This window comes from Blennius ocellaris (genome assembly GCF_963422515.1).
Source record: "Blennius ocellaris genome assembly, chromosome: 22".
NCBI classification, from domain to species: domain Eukaryota; kingdom Metazoa; phylum Chordata; class Actinopteri; order Blenniiformes; family Blenniidae; genus Blennius; species Blennius ocellaris.
Genome location: NC_137671.1, coordinates 768,360 through 774,218, shown reverse-complemented (window position 1 = coordinate 774,218; position 5,859 = coordinate 768,360).

Sequence of the window (5,859 nt, the reverse complement as noted above, 5' to 3'; positions counted from 1 at the left end):
CATAATGTGTGTGTGCGTGTGTGCGTGTGTGTGTGTGTGTGTGTGCGTGACTATAAAATATATAAATATTCAGTGTGTAAAAATTCAATGTGCAAAAAAATTCAGCTGTAAAAACAAATTCAGCTGTGAAAAATTCTGCAGCTGAATTTTTAGGCACATTGAATTTTTAGACACACTGAATACTTTTAGATTTTGAAAAAAAAATTCAGAAGCAAAAAAACAAGATCCGTACTTGAAATTCGACAGGTTTTAAAATTCAAAGTCTGATTTTGATGGTAAGAAAAATTCAGAGTTACAAATTGGAATTCGGAATCTGACGGCACAGTTTTGCTTCCATATGTAAACGTGAAACTTTTCAGAAACGACGACGTTAAAAACACCGTTTTCCCTCCGAAGGGGCCTGAGTCGGCCGATTTTGTCCAAAATACACAATGCATTGCCCCCCCCCTCCCCCCTCCTCCCCCCCTACAGGCGTGTTGGAAGACGGCGCCGGCATCATCGTCTCGGTCTCCGTGGTCGTCTCCTTCCTGTTCGTGGTCATGCTGGCCTGCCTCGGCGGCATCGTGTGGTCGCTACGGCGACGGAGCCCCGTCCACGGCGACTCCCCGCTCAAGAGGAAGGCGGTGGGCAACGTGCTGGCCGTGGTGGCCCCCACCCTCATGTCCTACCTGCCCGTGCTGCTCACGCTGCCCGCCGTCCTCTACATCTTCTACTGGACCAAACGGGTCGACCAGCAGCTGTGCCACGTTTTCAAAGCGTCCCTGTTCTTCCCCAAGCTCGGCGTGCTCATCGCCCCGGCGTTCTACCTGTCCAGGGCCCGGCAGGTGTGCTGCCCTACGGGGGGGGGGGCGGCGGGGAGGAAGTGAAGGTGGGAGAGACTCCGATGGGGGCAAAGGGAGGTGTAATCCATATAAATACCGTGAGACGAATGATTAAAGTACCAGTGAAACTTAAAACACTACTTTGTAAAAAAAAACGATAGTTGTGGTTCTACTTGTAAGGTTCCTCCGACTCTGCCCCTCCACTGTTGTCGCATAACAAAGTTATTTGGATTTGAATCTCCAGCCGAAGAAATCGGGGGAATCCTTCTCCTTTGTGGGCGGAGCCTATGTGTGACATCACGAGTTGTGCAGATCTCGATCTGTTGTGTTTATATCGGCTTGTTTCCTCTTAAATATCCAAGTTTTTACAGTGTTTTGAAGTTCTAGTCGGCGTTTTATGAGCCTTGATGAAAGATTGAGCCTGGAAGAGACCAGAGAGGAGGAAAGGAGCACGGGTGGCGGGAGCAGCTAGCTCGCGCGGTTAGCGGGAGCCGCTAGCTCTGGCGGCTCGTAGACGATCAAGTAATACGTAGATTCATCTTCGGTGATTCCACAGTTGGAAAAGCGCTTCGACATGATCCATGAAACCACGAGCCACTACCGGCTCCCGCTAGCCTCTACCCGAGCTAGCGGCTCCTACTAGCCACTAGCGGCTAGCGGCTTCCGCTAGCCGCTAGCTCAGGCGGCGAGTAGACGATCCAGTAACACCTGGACTCTCCGGTGATTCCTCAGTCTTCTAGCTCTTGGACGTGTTGGATCCAGGAAGCCGGTCGTTCTGCCAAAAGTCAGGAGCCTCAAAGCCTCAAAGGTGAAAAGTGGCGGCTGCTGAGGCGAGGAGACGAGGACGAATGGAGGACGAAGCGTCTTCTGCTTCCTCAAACATGTTCCAGACGGGGTCACCGATGGCAGAACCACCTTCTGTGTCTTCTTCATCAATCACTGGGTTTGAAATGACCATGATGATGAAATCTGGTTCAATTCAGCCTCTTCGTGGTCAAAACTCTGATCCTCCATAATGTAAACACAACTTGGGCGTGTGCACAACTCGTGATGTCACTCTGTTATTGTCAGAAGCTCCGCCCAGCAGAGGAAATAGCGCCGTTTAGCGGCTATTTTCTCTCAGATTGTCGCGTTTTAACATTTTACCTTCAGCCAGTTAGCAGGAAAACGTTCTAGAAGAGACACCAGAGGGTTCTGGAGGTGGAACCTTCATTTCACTGGGACTTTAAATAGTTAAATACTGTAACTTATTTTACTGTATTCAACGATCCCTTCATTCTCTGTGGAACTTTGTAAAATTAACACTTACATATTTCCAGAGCTTGAAGCATGGGATTACAGATTTTGACTTGGCCTGAAGTTTTAATGTAAGTTAAAAATCCTTGGGTAATGTAATTAATTAATTTGACATAAAAACACTTGTGGTGTCTTTAATAATCAGGATTTCTCAATGAAACTTTCAGGGAAGGTGAATCTCTTTAATAATCTATATTTTAACCTTGTTCTTGGTCTGAAATAAGTTTGATAGTAATAAGATTGGCGCTGCCACACTACTCCCTACTACCACACCTTACTTATTGTATTTCTCACTTTTTTTTAATTATCTCCCCGTCATAATAGAAATTCTTCACTCGTCAGGAAGTGAGATTTTACTACTGATCTCTTGGTTTAGGTCGTTTAAGTGAACGTAATCTGGTTTCGCTTTAGTTTGCTACTCATTTCTAGTGTGACCTCTGAAAGTTACGTCATACACCTGGAGCACGTGGCTAATTTGCATACTACATACTGAGTCGTGCACTCTTACCTTTAGTTGTCAATGATGTTCATCTGCAGACACGTCTGGACCAAAAAAAAACCTTGAGTTAATACCTCCTATTCCGATTTAAAGTCCAGTAAATCCAAACGTTGCAGCTCCACCACGTGTCCTGCTGGTGACCAATCAGAGCGCGGCAGAGTCCGTGAACGCCTCATCACCGCAGGTGGATTAGATTCAGAACAGTAATTACTAAATCATCAGCAGCAGGGACGGAGGTTTAGGCAACACTCATTGTCACGTTGTTTTTTCCAACCACATTAATGAATTAACTTCGACACGAAGCCGGGGACATTATCTTTCCGTTCTGTCACACTTCCTGGTTCAATGACCCGCCTTACTCTCCTCTGATTGGCTCCGTCACAAAACTCCGTCCTCTGATTGGCTGCAGCATGCAGAGGGCGTGACTGACAGGCTAGTGGTCCAATCGTGACAACGCAATTCTCAGCCTGCGTTCATATCGGTTACATTTGATATAATTTTTATATTTAGACAAAATTCATGTATTTTTATATTTAAGTAACACATATATAATCTTTTTATACTCAAATGTGAAATAAACAACACTCTAGTTGTTCAAGGCCAGTCTTTAACTTATAAATCGGGTCTGAAACCTGATAAAAATTTATTTTAATAAAAAACACAATTTTACTATTGATTTTTTTTTTGTAGTTGGAGTAACTATGACGTGAAACTACTAGTGCAACTCCTGCTGCATATATATATATATATATATAAATATATATATATAATTAAAAGCCTCCATAAAGAGTTTTTATTTAAATATATGTATCTTAACAGCTGTGAGCTCAATGTGACCGTGATCATGTATACTGTCGTAATTAGACGTTTTGCCAAGAATACCAAATTTAGTAAACATTGAAAAATAACGACAGAAAATCTGACAATTCCTGAAAAAAAAATGAAAAAAAAGGTATTTTACTGTGAAAGACTTCAGCCTTCGTTCAATTGTTACAGCAGAGACACCAACAAAACACGAACACGGACAAAATATCAAACACGGTGTTGCTTTTTGGATGTTGGTCGTCGTCTCCTCTCCTTCCAAGTGACGCTTCAACCGCTGAGAAACCAACGGACCATTTTTTATTTTTACAGTCAGAAGCAAGGAGAGTCAAGGCAGCGGCTCACGACACGTTCAAGACCGAAGGAAACCAGTGACACACCAGAGTTCGTGAGCGTTGCCATGGCGACAGTAACTAGCAGGGTTTTTTTTGGTGGCATCTTTGTTTGGTTTTTTTTCTTCCGTTCTTTTCCTACAGCTGAACGACTCCAGGGATCAATGTGATCAGTAAATAGTTCGGAACAGCTTTTCGACAACGACCACGGAGATCAGGGATCACGGGTCTTGAAGGTTTCCGGTCAGAAGGCTTACGAATACTCAGATTACCTCCCCCGGTAACTCGGATACTCGCCGTGAGGCCCCGGCGGGGAAAAACACGACTCGGCAACGACAACATTTTAGTGAAAACGCAAAACTTTCACCGCCGTTTGGAGTCCTCTGTTTACACAGCAACGGCACAGAAAACACAACTTTTTTTTGAAAATGGCTCCCAAGGTGGAACTTTTAAAAAAAGCAAAAACAACAAAAAAAACACTCCAATTCCGTTGCACGGCTAGCGGGCCTGATCGCGCTGGGCCTCCGTGTAAGTAGGAGGAAACTCAACTTTTTGAAAACATTTCGACTCCGCCTCTTCATGCGAACGGGAGGAAAGCTCAACTTTTTGAAACCGGCTCCAACGGTGGAACTTTTTGGAAAATGCTCCCACTCCCAATTCTATCTCAATGAAAATTCGGGGGGGGGGGGGGGGGATGCAACTTCTTGAAAATGTCTCTCACGACTTTCTGAAAATGGGGGAACTTTTTGAAACCGGCTCAGTGGAATTTTTTGAAACTGAGTGGGAAACAAAAGTAAAAAAAAAAAAAAAACTCCATGTAAAGCGACATAAATGCAACTTTTTGGATTCCTGTAGACTTGGGAAACGCTTCAATATAAATATATAAATACTTCTTCTGCACATGCTCAGTAGACCGACAGTAATAACAATGGCGGTCACGACTCCCCGTCCACATCCTCCCGGGTTTTATTGGGTACTTTTATTTTGACAGTCACAGTAATGACAATCCAACTCTGTCGTCGGCCGAAACGAAAGTAGGCGTACGAGCTTTGCTAGCGTTTATAGCGCATCGTTCTCGAGTGTGTGGTTTCGTCACTAGGAGAGCCAACAGCGCCCCCGAGTGGCCAGACGGTAGAGCTGCAGAGACGTTGCTGTGTAAACAGGAGACGTGGTGCAAACGAGGCGTCAACACGGTGAAACCGTCGGACACGGAGGAGTCACGTCACCCCTCCCGGACAAATACTACCGACGTTTCTCTACGTTTCCATGGCGATGGCAGCGGGCTCGTGGCCGCGGCTCCACGAGACAAAGGGTTAAAAAACAAACTATGGCAATACGTCATCCAGGCTTCCTCCTCCCAGGATTCAGGTTCAAGGTTTCAACACTGTGGAGTCGCTTTTCAAGTAATTAAATAAAAATACATTCCCTCGATATCACTACTTGATCACCAAAGCTTTTCACTGATATTCGTGTTGTGAAGGATCCCCGGTTGTTTGGGACGTTCTCTTAGGGGACATGTTGAGATTCTTAAGATTCTTTTAACACGTATAAGCAGTTTAAAGTCGCCGATATTAAAGCGCGACGTAAAGCACTAGATGCCTCATCGCCGCCTGTGACGTGTCCACGGCGCCGCCATCTTGGGAGGGTCTCCCGCTGAACATAAAGATCCCAGGCTAGAAGATCCACAAGAACGTTCGTAGCTGGCTTGCTAGTCCGCATAGCGACACGAGCAATAGCTCATTTTAAAGTCCTAGTGAAATAAAAATGGCTTCCACAAGCCGCCCGAGCTAGCGGCTCCCGCTAGCCGCGCGAGCTAGCGGCTCCCGCCGCCCGTGCTCCTTTCCTCCTCTCTGGTCTCTTCCAGGCTCAATCTTTCATCAAGGCTCATAAAACGCCGACTATAACTTCAAAACACTGTAAAAACTTGATGTTTAAGAGGAAACAAGCCGATATAAACACAACAGATCGAGATCTGCACAACTCGTGATGTCACACATAGGCTCCGCCCACGAAGGAGAAGGATTCCCCCGACTTCTTCGGCTGGAGATTCAAAATTCAATAACTTTGTTATGCGACAACAGTGGAGGGG